The sequence below is a fragment of the Grampus griseus genome, assembly GCF_964374135.1.
Source record: "Grampus griseus genome assembly, chromosome: 6".
Classification (NCBI taxonomy): Eukaryota; Metazoa; Chordata; class Mammalia; order Artiodactyla; family Delphinidae; genus Grampus; species Grampus griseus.
In genome coordinates, this window is record NC_139000.1 from 75,369,730 (window position 1) to 75,390,009 (window position 20,280).

Below are 20,280 nucleotides of genomic sequence, written 5' to 3' on the forward strand. Positions count from 1 at the left end.
GGTAATTTTATATTTTAGCACTCACCCTTAGTACCTAGCTTAGGGCTAAAAGCATATAAAGAGCTCAACAAATGCTTATTTTATTTTAAAAAAGATTGATTTATACTTTCACAGCACACACATACATATCTGTTACTTTCAGCTCTAATGGACACAGCTTTCAAAGAACCTCTTGTATAGGGATATGTCCAATTGAACTTATAATCTCCCAAAGAGGAATTTAATATTCACACACATTCAGCAAGATTCCTTGCAAAACTATCAGTTATTTCTGACACATAATGGTTCTTGCTGGTTTTATACCAAATTTAATCAAAGCCCAGGACAACTGGCTGCAACATCTGTAACTGGGTGAACCACATAGGCTGCTCAAGGTCAGGCCTAATTATCCACATTTGCACTCATCTGGCAGATGTAGAAAACTTAAGAGTTTGCATGTGCTCATTAATTGGGGGGCAAGCTCTTCTCTGCAGAATTCAGCAAAACTCCAGCTGAAATATAATGGCATTCATTTTGAGGTAAGATTCCTAGGTCATTAAGCACTTTGAGATATGATACTCTCTCTAGTAAGAGAGAATTTGGCTCTTTTCCTAAAAGCTGTGTGACCTTGGGCAATTCCCTTCCCCTTGCAGAGCCTCAGACCACTGCCTATAACACAAAGTTGTTTGCTAATGGATCACTAAGTTCTGTCTTTGATCAGACTATGATTCACTATTATTTAATTGAATACCTAGATCTAATTTTTATTGTGCACTTACTATGTGTGAGGCAATATATTTTTATGGGTTTGCACTGTGCACCAGGCTGAAATTGGGTTTAACCACCATGAAGATACATTTGCTAAAATATATCTGTTTGCCTTGTCTGAAAGCTACCAATAAGCCAGTAGTTTGTTCTCTCTTTAAGATCTAATGGTTCTAAAACAAGTTGGATGCTACTTTAATGCAGTCATTTTCCAGCCACTAAGCAAGTCATTCATCCCTACATTGTGTTCACTGGAGCAGCTGATACTCCTTTCTAAGTGTGGGTTTTCAAGGTATTTATTCTAAATGGATTTTAGGAAATGAGTTCACATAAGCTTTTTTTCTGAAGTGGACATCAGTCTATGATTTAGTCGCTATTTTAAAAATTACAATGTGTTAGTTTTCTATAATACACTTTACTTGATACTCACTGTGGTAGCTTGTCTCCAAGATGACAGCCATCAATACCTTTTCTCCCTGTACACACTTCCCTTGAAAGGGAAGTTCTATTACTCTTCCTGCTTGAATCTGGGCTGGCCCAGATTCAACTACTTTGATCAACAGAATGTAGAGAAAGTGGTACCGTGTGACTTCTGAGGCTAGGTCGTACAAAACTTTTCAACTTCCACCTGAGTCTTTTGGAATGCCCACTTTGGGGAGGCCACCTGCCATATAAGAAGCCCAGCTGCTCTTAGACCATTATGCTGTGGGGAAGTCCAAGCTAGCCATGTGAAGAAGCTTCACGTAGAGATGCCTGACCAGGCCTCAGCTGTTCCAGCCCAGGCACCAGTGAGGGAATCTTCAGGTGACTCCAGTCCCAACCAGCATTTGACTGCAGGTGTACAAGGACCCAAGCAGGTACTGCCCAGCTGAGGCCTAGAACTACCAGTGCATGAGACAAGAATAAATTATTACTTTAAGCCACTACATTTTGGAGTGGTTTGTTACATCACACTAGATAAATAGAAAAAACACTAAGCCCAGAAGACCACAGTGGATAGAAATTTATTCCTTATGTCCCTTAAGTGCCTCCGATTCTACTAGTGTGTACAGATTAGGGGCAACCTAGAATTCTGTCTTATTTTTTTATGCTGGTTAAGATGTTGGTAGAATAGAGAATTCAAGCACACTTAGGAATGCAGAATCAAGAGTCAAAAGGTCTCTTTTGAGACCAAACTCAAATATACCTAGAGGAAGAAAGACATTGGGCCTTAGACCTCAGGTTCTAGATAGTGCACCTGGCTAGAAATTAAACAAACAAAACAAAACAAAAAGCACCAAGACAGAGAAACTAAAATGGATTAGGAAGGCCATAACCAGAAAGCATAAACCACGTAAACTATCATGGAGAAATGCCTGGATGAGACACTGATGGAAGAGAGAAAACAATTACGCTTTGTGTGCAAGTGCAACTGGCCAGGTGACAGACGATCTGAATTCACAAACCCATTCAGCTTAATCACAGCGTCTAATTGTGAGAGTGTATGCATGTACGTATGTCGGGGTGTGGGAGGCCTGACGTGAAGGATACTCATTGGGCTTTCTGCCCTGGAGGCAACAGATGTATGGGTGGGTGAGTTGTTTCCTCTGGGGTCTCCCTGGTGGAGACTGCCACTCAGGCTTCTGGGATGCCCTGCCAGAAGTCTTCGTCTGAATTGTTAGCGAAGTCATTGTACATGATAAGGGATATCCCTAAGTCCAATGAAACAGAGGCTGTCCTAAGGCTTGTTACAGCTTGAGAGAGAGAGAGACGGAGAGAGAGAGACAGAGAGACAGAGACAGAGAGACAGACAGAGAGAGAGAGAGAGAGAGAGAGAGAGAGAGAGAGAGACTGATTTCTAGGACTGGAGAACTCTCAAACACAGGTTATTTAACATAGATATAATGGAAATTGTACAGGAATAGAGGGCAGAATGGATTTTAAATGACAAAATTCTCCTCTCACCCAATATGAGATCCTCTATCAAATCATTGCGATATCAAATAATTGTTGTTATGGTACTTGATTAGCTTTTGAGGGGATTGGATTGTTTTCTAAAACCTCTTTCTTAGATATGTAACAATGATGTGATATTGATTTTAGATACTTAACAGGATAAGCTCAATGAAAAGACCAGAGAGCGAAAGAGAGTCTGAACACCACCAAGAATTGCTCTGGGGGGGGTTGTATTAAAGCTTGAGGAGTAGGACAGAATGGCATTATTCCAAAAGCAATGTGTGAGTCATTTTCTTTCTAACTTGTGACAGGTTTTTAACTGAAACAGCGTTATAAAGGATGGTTAGCGCTATCGGGCAGCCTTCAGTAAACAGTCTCAACATATCATGTAGGCAAACAGTGGTATTAATAGGCCTGAAAGAAGGAGAAAAAAAAAAAGAGAGAGAAGGAAGACTGGGTGTTAGCTTCCTTTCGGCTCCTTCATTATAAATTTTAAAAGTCTGAGTCAATGGGGTTTGATTAAATGCTTTAATAAAGATATCGTGGAAAATCCTTTCTTGATACATGGGACTTTTAGATGGTTCTGTGCTTATCATATAGTCAACTGGATTTGCTAGAATACAACCTCTGTGTTCTTGGCACACTGTTCAATCAGACAAGCATCTATTGAGCACCACTTGAAAGCCTAGCGCTGTGCTAAGTGCCATAAAGCAATAGTTCGGACATCAGTGGATGTAATAGACTTACAGAATCTTAAAAAGTGGGGAAACTATCATAAAGTTGACAAGTCTTTTTATTTTCCAAGAAAGCAGATATAAAAGAAAACAACTGCTACCTGTTCTCATAATTATTCTTCACTGCAGCCTGTCAGGAACTTTACTCAGACTCTCAATTGGAAGTCACTGCACTGTGCAGTACCTAAAATTCATATAAAACATATTCCCACCTGCCTAGTCATTTTCTCCTGACATGTCAGCTTAATTCTTAGTTGAACAGTGACTAAAACTGATGTTCCCTGCAAGACAATTCCAAATTACTTTCATAAAATATTTTAGATTGACTGATCGTTACACACAAATCAATCTGTTTAATTCTAGACCATAATCACCGTCAATGTATTTTTACACAATTTTAAAGGACGTTTCTTAACCTACTATGAAAGGTTTTCAAAATTTCTTTTAAAAAACATAGAATCCTTTCTTCAATAAAAATCTTATTCAGGAAGGGCTTCCCTGGTGGCGCAGTGGTTAAGAATATGCCTGCCAATACAGGGGACACAGGTTCGAGCCCTGGTCTGGGAAGATCCCACATGCCGTGGAACAACTAAGCCCGTGTGCCACAACTACTGAGCCCACGCTCTGCAACAAGAGAAGCCACCGCAATGAGAAGCCCACGCACCACCACGGAGAGTAGCCCCCGCTCACCGCAACTAGAGACAGCCCGTGTGCAGCAATGAAGACCCAATGCAGCCAAAAATAAATAAATAAATTTATATTTAAAAAAAATCATATTCAGGAAGACCTGTCTCCAAAATAGATCAGGGCTTCCCTGGTGGCGCAGTGGTTGAGAATCTGCCTGCCAATGCAGGGGACACGGGTTCGAGCCCTGGTCTGGAAAGACCCCACATGCCGCGGAGCAGCTGGGCCCGTGAGCCACAACTACTGAGCCTGCGCGTCTGGAACCTGTGCTCCGCAATAAGAGAGGCCGCGACAGTGAGAGGCCCATGCAACGCGATGAAGAGTGGCCCCCACTCGCGGCAACTAGAGAAAGCCCTCGCACAGAAATGAAGACCCAACACAGCAAAAAATAAATAAATAAATTTCAAATGATATAAAATAGATCAAAGTGAGCTGTTCTGATTAAGCAGTCTGCTGGGCTCCCCTTCCCAGCTTCTCCATGCCACAGTGGCCCCCCAAAGCACCTCCGCACAACTCTCAGGGCTGCATAGAGCAGCCTTGAATGGCTCCTGATTTAACAAAGCTAGAGACTCGTAGAACTTCTAGGTCAGAAGATACCTCAGAGATGATCATAAATGACAGAATACTGAGTGAAGTAAGTCAAACAGAGAAAGACAAATATCATATGATATTGCTTATATGTGGAATCTAAAAAAAGTGTACAAATAAACTTGTCTACAAAACGGAAATAGAATTACAGATGTAGAAAACAAACTTACAGTTACCAAGAGGGTAAGCAGGGGGTAGGGTGGGATACATTGGGAGATTGGGACTGACATATACACACTACTATATATAAAATAGGTAACTAGTAAGGACCTACTGTATAGCACAGGGAACTCTACTCAGTACTCTGTAATGACCTATATGGGAAAAGAATATAAAAAAGAGTGGATATATGTATATGTATAACTGATTCACTTTGCTGTACACCTGAAACTAACACAACGCTGTAAATCAACTATACTCCGATAACAATTTTTTTAAAATGGCAGAATAGCAGAGCAGGAAGAGTCTTGGAGCTCAACTGGTTTACCCACCTCAATCCACAGATAAGAAAACCAAGGCCCAGAAAGGTAGCAAAATATCCCCCCAGTGTCACATACTTTGCTACTTAGTGGCAGACACATGGCTAAAAATTTGGACTCTTTTGCTCCAGTCCAATGTTTTTCTTATCTTATTTGCAACTCTTTTGGAGGTACTACGTACAGGGAAAATGGCAGGAGCATTTGAAACGGAATTATTGAAAGTAGAGACAGTATCTAGCAGACAAGAGGAAGCCTGAGACAGGCAGGAAAAGAATGGACAAATGGATCCTATCTCTTACTAGTTCCTCTTATGTTCAAAACAAATAGCAGCTGAATCATTGTCTTCAAGAGGCTTCCAATTCAGTTAGGAAAAAACAAAGAGGTAAAAAAAGAATGCTTATGATTTCTGTGATGTTCTAAGAAGACCAACTCCAAGTGATAAGAAGTCACAAAAATCTTGATAATTGATAAATTGGAAGTTACACAGATATGTGAGGAAACATTGCTGCCCCATAATCATAGTGGTTACAAATGAAAGTTAGACCATCATCTGACAATCGAGTTTATAAAAGCTTAGTTATTCATACACTTTGGGAGGGGGTGCTTGTTGCTTTTCAGGATGCAGAGCTGAACTGGGGCACAGCTGGCCCACCCATCAGACTGAATATTACAATGTGAGCACCACTGGCGTGGACAACCCATGAACATAGATAAATGAGTTCTGGGAGCATGCAGGCTGCTTGATGTACCAGCATTGTTTTTGTCCAACTTGAACTCACAGAGCTCAATACATATAAATTCTCTCTTCCCTATCCTCCCTCCATTCCTTTTCTTTCTCTTTCAAACTTCAACTTATTTCAATATATGAGAAATAAGTGTATGTGTGTGTATGTTTAGAATCACTAACTTGATAGAAACTCAATATTTTTTCCTAATCTTTAACAGCAATTTGTATTCAAATTTCTACTCACATTTAAGAAAATGGTGTACCCATGTCTATAAAATTCATCCATTAGCAAGTGGTTCTAAGTTAGGAAGCACTACAACTGAGAAAGCAGAAGCAGACCTTCTATTTGTGCCAATTCATTAATTTTTCTTCTGTTAAAAACCACTATAATAATATTCAAGAGAATTTTTCAAAGAGGAAAAAAATCATTCTCATGTTTGTATTATAACTATTCCCATGTGTCCATGTTCCCATTCAATCTGTTCTTACATTCTTACATATTTTTAAAATAGTTGAAATCATGATGTGTCATGTAATTTTGCTTTCTATTTTGATCGCTTTGCATACTGTAAGCATTTATCTATGCTGCTACCTAGTCTCTTTGTCAGGGTAGACAAAGCCAGTATACATGATGGGGAGATGGAAGGACATAAAAACTAGTGATCCTGGTTGGAACCAAGTTTCTCTCTCTTTTGAATCCCACTATATCAAAAACTCAGGATATGCAAACATTGCTGATTTTGACATATTTTTTTTAAATTACCCATCTAAATAAAGGGTGAACTTGAACCCATTGTGTGGGTAATTTAACCAAAAGGTAACATGTTTTCTTTTTAAGGACAATGAAATAACTGAATTAGCCTTCAGTATGAGAAATACAACTTGTATGACATCCATATTGGAACACTGGAAACACTAGCTTTTTATTAACTTAGCTTTATGAGACAGTGCATTGTTTTTAAAAAAGGAAGTATTATGCAATACAATCATTGTGATACACCATATTAACAAATTGAAGGAGAAAAACCAAATGATCATCTCCATAGATACAGAAAAAGCTTTTGACAAAATTCAACACCCATTTATGATAAAAACCCTCCAGAAAGTAGGCATAGAGGGAACTTACCTCAACATAATAAAGGACATATATGACAAACCCACAGCCAACATCGTTCTCAATGGTGAAAAACTGAAACCATTTCCTCTAAGATCAGGAACAAGACAAGGTTGCCCGCTCTCACCACTATTATTCAACATAGTTTTGGAAGTTTTAGCCACAGCAATCAGAGAAGAAAAAGAAATACAAGGAATCCAAATTGGAAAAGAAGAAGTAAAGCTGTCACTGTTTGCAGATCACATGATACTATACACAGAGAATCCTAAAGATGCTACCAGAAAGCTACTAGAGCTAACCAATGAATTTGGTAAAGTAGCGGGATACAAAATTAATGCACAAAAATCTCTTGCATTCCTATACACTAATGATAAAAAATCTGAAAGAGAAATTAAGGAAACACTCTTATTTACCATTGAAACAAAAAGCATAAAATACCTAGGAATAAACCTACCTAGGGAGACAAAAGACCTGTATGCAGAAAACTATTAGACACTGATGAAAGAAATTAAAGATGATACAAACAGATAGAGAGATATACCATGTTCTTGGATTGGAAGAATCAACATTGTGAAAATGACTCTACTACCCAAAGTAATCTACAGATTCAATGCAATCCATATCAAGCTACCAATGGCATTTTTCACAGAACTAGAACAAAAACTTTCACAATTTGTATGGAAACACAAAACGCCCCGAACAGCCAAAGCAATCTTGAGAAAGAAAAATGGAGCTGGAGGAATCTGGCTCCCAGACTTCGGACTATACTACAAAGCTACAGTAATCAATACAGTATGGTACTGGCACAAAAACAGAAATATAGATCAATGGAACAGGACAGAAAGCCCAGAGATAAACCCACGCACATATGGTCACCTTATCTTTGATAAAGAAGGCAAGAATATACAGTGGAGAAAAGACAGCTTCTTCAATAAGTAGTGCTGGGAAAACTGGACAGCTACATGGAAAAGAATGAAATTAGAACACCCCCTAACACAATACACAGAATACAACATACACAAAAATAAACTCAAAATGGATTCAAGACCTAAATGTAAGGCCAGACACTATAAAACTCTTAGAGGAAAACATAGGCAGAACACTCTATGACATAAATCACAGCAAGATCCTTTTTGACCCACCTCCTAGAGAAATGGAAGTAAAAACAAAACAAAAAAAAACCCAAATGGGACCTAATGAAACTTAAAAGCTTTTGCACAGCCAAGGAAACCATAAACAAGACCAAAAGACAACCCTCAGAATGGGAGAAAATATTTGCAAATGAAGCAACCAACAAAGGATTAATCTCCAAAATTTACAAGCAGCTCATGCAGCTCAAAATCAAAAAATCAAACAATCCAATCCAAAAATGGGCAGAAGACCTAAATAGACATTTCTCCAAAGAAGATATACAAAGTGCCAACAGACACATGAAAGGATGCTCAACATCACTAATCATTAGAGAAATGCAAATCAAAACTGCAATGAGGTATCACCTCACACCAGTCAGAATGGCCATCATCAAAAAATCTACAAACAATAAATGCTGGAGAGGGTGTGGAGAAAAGGGAACCCTCTTGCACTGTTGGTGGGAATGTAAATTGATACAGCCAGTATGGAGAACAGTATGGAGCTTCCTTAAAAAACTAAAAGTAGAACTACCATATGACCCAGCAATCCCACTACTGGGCGTATACCCTGAGAAAACCATAATGCAAAAAGAGTCATGTACCACAATGTTCATTGCAGCTCTATTTACAATAGCCCAGACATGGAAGCCACCTAAGTGTCCATCAATCAGATGAGTGGATAAAGAAGTTGTGGCACATATATGCAATGGAATATTACTCAGCCATAAAAAGAAACGAAAGTGAATTATTTGTAGTGAGGTGGATGGACCTAGAGTCTGTCATATAGAGTGAAGTAAGTCAGAAAGAGAAAAACAAATACTGTATGCTAACACATATATATGGAATCTAAAAAAAGAAAAAAAAATGGTTCTGAAGAACCTAGGGGCAGGACAGGAATAAAGACGCAGATATAGAGAATGGACTTGAGGACATGGGGAGGGGGAAGGGTAAGCTGGGACGAAGTGAGAGAGTGGCATGGACATATATACACTAGCAGATGTAAAATAGATAGCTAGTGAGAAGGAGCTGCATAGCACAGGGAGAGCAGCTCAGTGCTTTGTGACCACCTTGAGGGGTGGGAGGGAGACGGAAGAGGGAGGAGATATGGGGACATATGTATACATATAGCTGATTCACTTTGTTATACAGCAGAAACTAACACACCACTGTGAAGCAATTATACTCCAATAAAGATGTTAAAAAAATAAATAAAATGCCAGACAGAATTACAGTGTATTATTTAAATATAGCATATTTGTGAATGTACAGAAGACTATTAGATCCTTAAAGGTAGGGATTTTTGTCTGATTCATTGTTCTTCTCCTCACAACTTACAGCACTGTGATATACAAGTAGCATATGATCCATAAAAGTTCATTGAACTAAATTGATCTTAGCTTCAAAATAATCAGTGAGCAGGGGACATATCTTTCTGACAAATCTAAGCCAGTTTGTAACCTAAGTTCTGACACTTATCAGATGAGTCATTTAGGGCATGTACCATTCAACTTTGTTGGTGGAAATATATACGCTCAAATCTGAAAAGCTAGTACCTTGAGTAATTTTGCCATTTCAGCCACGGAGTAAATCAATTAACTGATTGCTGACTCCAGCAGCATTCAGACCACGTGGCCTTTTATATTCTGTCGCTTTGTTTAAATTCAGTTTGAGTGTGCATATTCACCTTATAGAGAGTGTATATTATATAATACCCAGGTCAGAAAAGAGTTCCAAATGAAACCCACGGCCCCTGCTGTATCCTCTCAGAGGACTGGCCCCCTGGTAACCCCTGTCTCAGTCTGTAATCGTGTATTTGTGTGGTTACCTGGTTATAGCACATACCCCTCAGAGTCTGTAATGACCATGAGAGCAGAGGCTGCATCTGTTGGTGTATTATTTTATCCCTAGAGTTTGGTACAGTCTCTGGTCCATAGCGCATATCCAAAAAAGGCAGCTGAACAAATTACTGAAATCCAAGGGAAAACACAATTGGAGCTGAGTTTTGAAGACAGGTGAAAGAATTGATCTAGCAGCAAGATGAGAAAAGGCCACCAAGTAGGGTGAGGGCTTGAAATGGGGTTGTGGGTTCGGGTAGAAAGACTGGAGAAGATCCCTAAGGAATGCCTCTTAATACAGCAGGCGCCTCTGTGTCTTAGGAGCAGGTATGTACATAACAGGAGTTCCTTCCAGAAACAGGTTTGTGTTTTTATCTGACTTGATTTCTAAAACCATCAAGAAGCCCAGTAATACTGAGTAGGCAAGGACATGAGAGGCTTGTTTTCTTAGACACACCTTTGTCATGCAAGAAGAGGAAACTTCCATGATACCCATAATTAGGCAGTGTTTCTCTAAGTGGCCAGTTACTGCTTACTGTGGTTTCCCTCCCCAGAAAAACGAAAACTTTAACCATTTTCCCAAGAGCACATGACTCTCACCCCGGTAAACTTTTTATTTCCCAAAGGGTGTGATCAGCTGAGATCATACAGATTTAATGGTGCTCCGTCAAATAGCCGTGTCAGACATTTTCCACTATTCTATAATGTTCTGTGTCCACCATGGACACTTTAGAAGTTTGGAATTTGCATAGCCATGTCACCCTTAGGTGATTTAATTACCATGTTACTTTATCCTGGTCTGGTGATGGAATAATCATATCTTGTGCTTCCCAACTCCTCTGAGATGATGTCAGAACAAATTGAGGGTTCCAGAATTTTCCTCAGGTCCTCCTTTTCCCTCTTCTCTCTCCCTTTCTCTTGCCAGTTCTGTTTCCCATCTCCTTTTTTTCCCCATAGTTTATATCTATGTCTCCATACATCCTCAGATATGCGGTATCCAGCGTCCCAAATTGGTGTACTTATTTTGTACATAGAAAGTTCAATTTTTACCTCCTCCCAAAGTTTTATTCAAAGAATATGGCTGCTCCCAAGTGTCCCATTGGGCTGTAGGCCTATATATTTTGAGTGTGTTATGTTTGAGTGATTTCTGAGATTCCTTTCAGCTACTGGGGGAAGTAAAATGGCCACAAGTTGGATATATTTTGTATATATTTTCAATACATCATCTCTTATTTTGATTGTAGCTTTGACAGAAATGCATTTTGCAAATCCCCACCTCTCCAGGGCAGGCAAGTCAAAAGAGGAAGAAGAAAAGCTTTGTGAGAAAGCATCCAAAATGCATAGATGGCCTTATCATTTTGAGATAACCAACCTGGCCCAGTATTCGTCTGATTTCTATTAAAGCTATTAAGAATGGATTCAGTGGACGCACTTTCTATCTTCCTAGAGATGTAAACCCCCGGTGGCATCAGAATCATATGAATAGGACTGTATGTACTGATAAGCAATTATCACTGGGGTAAAAAGAAGAATGATAAGGTCTAAGACTATCACAGGGCAAAGACATAAAGGTTTATTTCCAGTGTTATCAGAAGAGCTTTTCTTAGCCACGCAAAGCTCCTTCTGGGAGAGAAAAAGGAAGAGAAAAGCATAAGGGTAGATTATATTTCTTGCAAACATTTATCAATCAAAACAGGAAACTCTGAATGCAAAATTGAAACACAATCACAAAGTCAATTTTAAATGGGTGGAAAAGCCACAGAAAACATGGGCCTTCTGAGAATTAAAAGGAAGAAATCCTTATTTAAGATTAAAAAAAAAATCCTTACCAGAGATCAAAATAGAGAGGGGCTATGAGAGAGAGGAATTGTGAGGAGATTGCTTTTACAAATGATTTGGGATTGAAATAATTTATATGGCTTGTATTCTGCCATTGAACACAAGATGGAAAATTTATAGAACTATAGAAAATGGCCTGCATTAGATCAGAACTATAAAAAGTAGAACACAAGCTCAACTCCAGGGACCCAGTGAGATTTTTTGTTGTTGTTGTTAGGAAATACAAGTTGTTCACGAAATACAATTTTAATCATGAACTTGAGGATGATGTACATGAATTCCAACAAATCTTTTTAACGACAGTATCTTTTGCCCCAGTAGGTCGACAATGATTTCTCAAGGAAAGATGAAAACTCTATGAGGAAACACTTCCTACTTTGTGTTCTTTCTTAAGGACATCCTGTCTGAAATGAAAATTTCAAGGCATCAGCCAGTTCAGAAGCTAACTAGCAGATCAAAGAATGCTAAAATGGTTTATCACGATCAACCTCTATGGTTCTATGTCTCAGAAATGCCTTCCACTGAAACTGACAGCAAAACTTAACAAATATTTAGGATTGAACAAATTTAGGAGCCAATGATCCTCATATACTGAGCTAGTCTCATTCATTTCATACATTCACTCATTGCAACAATTATTTTTTGAACACCTGATATGTGTTAAGCACTGGACTAAGTGCTGGGGATGCTGAAGTGAACAAACAGACAAGACACCTGCCCTCTTGTGACCTGTCATATAGCAAACTTGAATTTCACTACCCTGTTAGTTTGCAGTTAAATTTTTTCTAAGCCAAGAACTCCTTTTTCAAACAAATTCACTTATAACACATAGAATAGCAGACTCTTATAGACAGAAGGGATATTAGAAAAAAATCTCAGATGCAGGTCATCTAGCCCAAATCCTTAACCTAAAAAAGATGTGAAATCTAGAGTCCCTTGTCCCGGGTCTTATCTTCATCACAACGAGTCCTGAAAGCCAGGAAATGATGATATGCACAATAATAACTGAAACCTGAGAAAATGCTTTATAGAAGAATTTAAACAATTGCATTGGTAGAAGAGGTAGGCAGGAAAGGCAAAAAGACAGAGCCATGCATGACAAAAGCAAAGAAACTGTCTAGTAGCAAACAGAGCCTTGAGATTACAATGTCCAAAAATGAGCGGTAAACCTGACTGTGAAGATGTCCTTTTAATTATTTTCTCTCCAAAAAGATAACCCCACTTATCTTTATTTCTGGAGCCTAAAATGGCTCTATTGAGAGTTAAAATGAAATGTCCTTGGTGGACCCTCTCTCAGTCACTAAATGCCCTTATGAATAGAACAAAATGTTGGAAAAAAGCGATAGGAAATGATTTCTATCATTTTTACAGCTAACTTCTGACGAATTAACTCATACCTATTCAAAGTCTGTACCACTGAAACTGCCATACCTGAGAGTTGCAGAGCAATGTATGGTTTCCTAAGTACTTCTTAAATATGAAAATTATCACATTTTATTTTCATAACAACTCTCTGATGGTTGGATGGACAGCTACACCAATTTCTATTCTACTGATGAGAAGAACACTTAAGTCAAAAGAAATCAAGATTTTAGATCACGTTTTCTGGCTCCTGGTTTGGTCTTCCTTCCATTGTATCACAGGGCCACTCACCAGCAGCCTAATGTCCAAAAGGCTCAGCAGCTGGACTCCTTCTCTCTTATAACGTTCATGCAGCATCTTCCAAGGAGCTTGGGCAGTGAGGATGCTCAATGCATGTTTACTGAATAACCATTTTTACTTTGAAATCAGGGTCTTTTATTATATATTTTAACATTGCTCCCAGCTTATACATCTGTCTGCAAAATTACCCCACCCGCCTCTCAAGAGAGGTCTGCAAAGGTGGGCAGACTTTCTGTGAAAAGCAACAAAGTAGGGAAAAACTGAAAGTTATTATTTTGAGTTGCAAACTGATGGAAAATACTAAAATTTAACCTAATTTCCTTATGGTATTTCTCAGCATTCTGGTATTTATCTGCCCTGTAACCATAACTTGTCTGCTCTTACAAAATACACATCTTTCCATTTTATATATATATGACAAATAATATGTATAATATATAATGTAACTTACGCAAATATAACCAGAAGGGCACAGTGTACACCTCCTAAATCATAGAAAACATCAAAGTTAAGTATAATTCTACTCTCACTATCTCTATTCAAATTGTGCTGGAGTTTCTACCCAGGGCAATTAGGCAAGAAAAAGAAGTAAAACTTTTTGTTGAAGATATATGATCTTGCATATAGAAAATCCAAGGAAATCCACTTAAAATATCAGAGCTAATAAATGAGTTCATTGAGGATTCAGGATATCCTGTCTATCTATCTATCTATCTATCTACCTACCTACGTATCTATCTATATTAGTTATATTTGTATGCATTAGCAGTGAAAATCTGGAAATGAAATTAGGAAAACAATTCCATTTACAAGAGCATCAAGAAGAATATAGTACTTAGGAATACATTTAACAAAAGAAATGCAAAACTATGAAACGTTGTTGAAAGAAGTTTTAGCAGACATAAATAAATGGAAAGACACCCTACATTCATGGATTGGAAGATTTAATATTGTTAAGATGACAGTACTTTCCAAAGTGAATTACAGATTCAGTGTAATCTCTATCAAAATCCCAGTTGCCTGCTTTGCAGAAATGGAAAAGTTGATCTTAAAATTCATATGGAATTACAAGGGGCACAAGTAGCCAAAACAATCTTGAAAAAGAAGAATAAAGTTGGAAGACTTCCACTTCCTGATTTAAAAACGTACTACAAAGTAACAGCAGTCAAAACATTGTGGTACTCACATAAGGATAGACATATAGACCAATGGCATAGAATGGAGAGTCCAAAAATAAATCCTTATAGCTATAGTTACTGATTTTTTGATAAGGTGCCAAGACAATACAAAGGTGAAATAATAGTTTTTTCAATAAATAATCCTGGCACAACTGGGTAGCCATATGCAAAAGTTAACTCAAATGGAAAACATAGGATTAAATCTTAACCATCCTGGGTTAAGTAAAGCCCCTTAGATAAAACACTAAAAAGCACAAGTGATGAAAATAAAAGATAAATTGTACTCCATCAAAATGAAAAACTTTTGTGCCACAAACAATATCATGAAGAAAGTGAGTAGGCAACCTAAAGAATGGGTGAAAACATTTGTAAATCATATGTATCTAATAAGGGACTTTAATGTAGACTACACAGAGAACTCTCAAAACTCATTAATAAAAGATAACCCAATTAAAAATGGGCAAACAATTTGAATAGACACTTCAACAAGAATATGTAAAAATGACCACTATGTATATGAAAGGATGCTCAACATCATTAGCCATCAGGAAAGGCAAATCAAAACCACAACAAGGGCTTCTCTGGTGGCGCAGTGGTTAAGAGTCCGCCTGCTGATGCAGGGGACACGGGTTCGTGCCCTGGTCCAGGAAGATCCCACATGCCGCAGAGCGGCTGGGTCCGTGAGCCATGGCCGCTGAGCCTGCGCGTCCAGAGCCTGTGCTCTCCAACGGGAGAGGCCACAACACTGAGAGGCCCGCGTACTGAAAAAACAAAAATACACAACAAAATACCACTTCACACCCAGTAGGATGGCTATAATTAAAAAAGACAGACAATAAAAGTTGGCAATGATGTGTAGACATAGGAGCCCACATACATAATTGGTGGGAATATGAAATAGTGCAGATTCTTTGGAAAACAGTTCATTTAGCAGTTGCTCAAAGAGTTACTGTGGTAACACAGATTTACCATATGCCTCAGAAATCCCATTCCTAGGTATACACTCAAGAGAAAATATATATCCACACAAAAACCTGTATGTGAATATTCGTAGTACCATTATTCAAGGTAGCCAAATGTAGAAAAGTAGAAACCCAAATGCCCATCAACTGATGAATGAATAAATAAAATGTAATATATCTCTATAAAAGATTATTTGGGGGCAATAAAAGGAGATGAAATACTGTTCTATGTTACAACATGGATAAACCTTGTATATGTGATATAAATGAATCACAAAAGATCACATATTGCATGATTCCATCTATATAAAATGTCTACCAGTGGCAGAAAGTGAATTTGTGGCTGAAAGGAGCTAAGGCATGGGGGGAATAGGAGGATGATAGCCAAAGAGTACAGGGTTTCTCTTTGGGGTGATAAATATGTTTTAATATTGATTGTGGTGATGACTGTATAGCTCTATGAATATTCTAAAAACCACTGAGTTGTAGAACAAGAGTTGTATACTTATGTATATGTGTATTCAACAAATTTTGGCCATCAAGTTGTGCTAATTAAAGAAAAAGTTAAGTATAACTGACTTGTAGGGAGGTCATTTGTCTGAGTTGTGAGAACATTGAGTTAGCAACTCAGCAAAAACTTTTTTTTCTGAGTAAAATCTTACATGGAAACAAAGGAATCAAATATTGTGCGCATTGTTCTGCGTCGGAGAATAGTAGGAATTTTGGAGAATGGTGGGGTGTGGGTCCAAGGAAAAGAATAAGAATCCCTGACTTGGAAACATGGATACATAGCTGAAAAGCTTTTTAAGAAGAAGTTGTTTGCACTTCTGTGCTGTAAGTCCCTCTCTACTGCCCCAAATCTTGACTTATGTTTGCTGCACACACACTCATGCCTAGAGATTTAACAGTAGAAGGTCAGACAAATGGGTGAGGTTATATGGGTCATTTTTCCATTCTTTTGCCTTAGAAGTGATGTAATCTTATTCTACGTATATGTGGGTTAGAAGCTTCATGACCAAAGGGATTGCTGAGGTCTGTGCATTGTCATCTTGCTGGAGAGATGGAATACTCTACCTATAGTCACAAACTATGAGGCAGCCTCAGGCTAAGCATTTCTGATCTTATTCCCAAAGAGAGAAGTGGCTTGATGAGGAGGGAGCCTCCTGGGGCAGAGAGCCAAAAAGACAGACAGAGCAGGAACTTGGATCCAAGGCAGCCTGTGTGTACCAACAACTGCCCTGCATGTCCAGGGGACTGTGGGTCTTACCTGGCAACCCCATGCCTCTTAAGGATAGTCACACTGTCACTCATATGATTAGAGCATTATGAAATGTATTTCTTCTTCTAGGACCCAGTGGAACTTGGTGATTATTTTCATTTAAACCAGGCTTGTGTCAATACAACCTCATTACCCTTTTTTCCCATGTGAGTTTAGTCAGAACCTCACTAAAGCAATAGGACTCCTATTATTAGAGTGCAAAATAAAGCACCTTTCCTTCTCTGTCTTTTGGGTAGTGGTCGGGGCAGGAGAGCAATAAGGCAACATGTGTAAGTTCACATACGTGTGAGTTCATTCATGTGGAGGGTGTGAAGGTGGGTAGGAGTTGGCCTCTTGTTGATGTTACGCCCTTCCTACTTCTCAGAGGACAGAGTGTTTAAAAAGTGCTGGCTTACCTTGCTTTTTAGGTATGAGCAAAAGGGTTATAGATTTCTCATAATTTACCATTCAAGGTTAAAAAAAAAAACCATGAAGGATTGTTAGTCAAAGTCAGGGTTTTCTAGTTTCAAGCCTTCTCTAACTGCTTTTACCAAAGTTCATTCAAGGGCAGTGAGTGCAGTGGGATGCTGGTCCTGTGATCGTACTTGACTCAGCCTTATCTCTTGCTCTTGAAAGGATCCCTCCAAGGCAACAGCCCCTCCCTGTTGTCACCCAGCTCATCTCTTGCCAACCCCTCTAGACTGCCTGTCTAAGTCACTTTTTAAGCCTGAGTCAGGAGAAGGGCTCCCCACATTGCTGATGATTGGAATTTATAATAGGAGTGGGGTGAGAAGGAAGCACCAATCTGCTATAGTCAGAGAAAACTCTGTTGTTGTTAAACTAGTGTGGTCACTCCTTCCTTTTGCCACTCATTCAGGAATCCATCCATCCACCCATCTATCCACCCATCCATCCATCCATCCTCCAAACATTTAGCTTGACCCTTTAATCAGTATTTTTAGCAACTATAAAATACACCTGTCCAGAGGAATGTGGAAAAGATGGGTAGAGGGTGAGCAGAAGCTGAAAACTGCTTTCCACTAGTGTCTTAATGTCTACATTGGCTTTCCATTTGGAAGCCTTGGCTCTACCTTGCTAACAGGAAGTAGAGGCTTCCCACAAAGAAGGAATTTATAGTTTTTCTTTTGAGAAACTCAGATTTTTACTTGGACATCAGTAAGTGAAAAATTATTTATTACCTTCCTCCTCTTAGCACTGCAAATTGGTCCATGACAGGGTTTTAACTAGTCTTTTAAATGTAAGGATATTTCTAGCTAAAGAATGGTGCATTCATTGCCCTTATTTTCTTTTCAATTCTTTCTTCAATTCCTAGGAAGAACTGAAACTAGTTACATTGCTAAGGTGAAGAGGTACATGCTCTGGTATTCTGCCCTGCAATTTCTGCAGTGAAGGTCGTGTGCCTTCACATCTTGCAAGCTCACACGTCAATCATCATTTCTAGCACGCACACTGCTGTGTAGGATGCGGTTACCACCCAGAAATTATAGCAAGTTAATTTAAAGGCTTTATTAAATCATTCTTAAAAACACATGAACACAGTTGGTGTCCTTGAGCATTTGGAAAATTAAGTTATTCTTTAGAATTAGCCTACTGAGCTAGAAGAAAATAAAGAACACTCATGAAATGGGGAAAAAGTGACAAAAATTCCAATGACGGATGGTTTTTAATTATAATTGCATAAGAGTCTCTTGTTATAAGTGCCACTTAGTGCTTTGATAATTCCCACCACTGATCCATTAGGCCCCTTCATACATGTACAGGCACGCAGAGTAGAGGACAGAAGAATATCAGAATATTCTCTAACTGCACTCGAGTGCCTTGAATTAGATCAATTTAGTGGCACTCCTAACCATCCTACTATTAGCAAATGCTGGCAGAATGAGAAATGATAAGCCACTTCTAGCTAATATTCTAGTGAATAGTTTTATGCTGGGATAGAAAAGAAATAGAATATAACAAAGGTAACATTTAGTTTATGGTAATATTTTATTGTTTTAAGTTCCTGATGATTATGAATGATGCTGCTACAAACATTCATGTACTAGTTTTTATGTGAACATAAGTTTTCATTTCTCTAGAATAAATTCCTAGAAATTGGATTGTTGGATCACATGGTTATTATGTGTTGAGAAAGTCTGACTTTGAAGAATCCCCATGAGATACCATCTGTCTGCGATGGTGGTTGTATTTGTCGTATGTGTTAATTACTCATAGAACTATGTGTAGACGTTGAGTCCACAATTTTTTAGTGGAGAATTGTTAAAAATTTTAATAATAAAAGTGCGTAGGACAAGCACATAGTGAGGCAATAATGAATTGAAAATGTTAAACTAAATCAAAATCTTTACCACCAAGTCCACAAACAGCAAATCAATGAAGAGAGAAATTTGAGGTCTGATGTTTAAATAAAAAGAGTGGACCACTACTCTTCCCTCTATCTTTAAAATTCTAAGTGTTTATGATTGTCTGGAAATTTTATGTTAATAAATATTACCTGTGATGTTGGCAATTTTCAAAGCCCTAAATATATTAGGAAAAGAGGTTTTTGAAAGAACCAGACATCACTTCCGTGAGAGGGCAGAGATACAGAACAGAGCAGTTCTGCTTTTAATAAACAGAGTAAGTCAGATTATGCATTTTCACAAATAATATGCCATTTCACGGCAATAATTATAAAACTGGAGCTATCTTTGTCCCTTTTCTACACTCAGGAGGAGCCATCACTTAGATGATGATCCCAACTTACCTTAGCCTAATGCTAGGATGAGAGATGAGACGTGAAGAAATCTTGAGCTCTTAGTTTTCATTCATTGATTTGTTCACTTAACAAATATATGTTGGGTACAACTACGCAGCACAAACTGAGTGTTTGGGATTCAGTGGTGAGTGAATTGGAATCTGACTTAGCAATAGAAGAAGCCAAATGATCACGCAAGCATTTAAGTAGAAACTGTATTAACTATTTCACAGAAAAATAAAAGGGACCCCCAAAAAGATGCATCAGGGATATTTTAGGGGAAGGTATCTTTTCTGAAGTTCCAAGAAGGCTTCCTTGGAGAAGTAACATTTGAACTTAATTTTGTGACTGCTGATCTACAGTTCTTCATTCCAATTTCCTTTTTCCTCAGCACTCTGGCTAATATCTATGAATAATCATCTCAGGGTATTTGCTTTAGGTTCCAAATGGGACCTAAAATTATATTAAAACCTGGCGGTAGAACCAATGGTAGGGGCTTAGGTGGCACTGTGAGAAGCGGCCTGGCATTACCCACAAGATTTCTGATGAAGTTCCCACCACTGAGCAATATTTACACCAGACTATCTGAGGTACAACGTGAGATGCAAACACTCTTATCCCCTAGGCTACTCTGGTGCTCTGAAAAAAGGGTT

The 20,280-nt window shown here is 38.5% G+C and overlaps 1 pseudogene across 1 annotated transcript in view; it reads left to right on the plus strand.

The window, feature by feature from the left end:
• Positions 1 to 1,493: 1,493 nt before the first annotated feature.
• LOC309824167 (protein disulfide-isomerase A3-like) overlaps positions 1,494 to 20,280 on the plus strand; it is a 52,861-nt pseudogene continuing 34,074 nt past the window's right edge. Inside the window, exons 1-2 of the transcript in view lie at positions 1,494 to 1,601; positions 10,044 to 10,147. The product of the transcript in view is annotated as a protein disulfide-isomerase A3-like (transcript). The remainder of the gene's footprint in view (positions 1,602 to 10,043; positions 10,148 to 20,280) is intronic.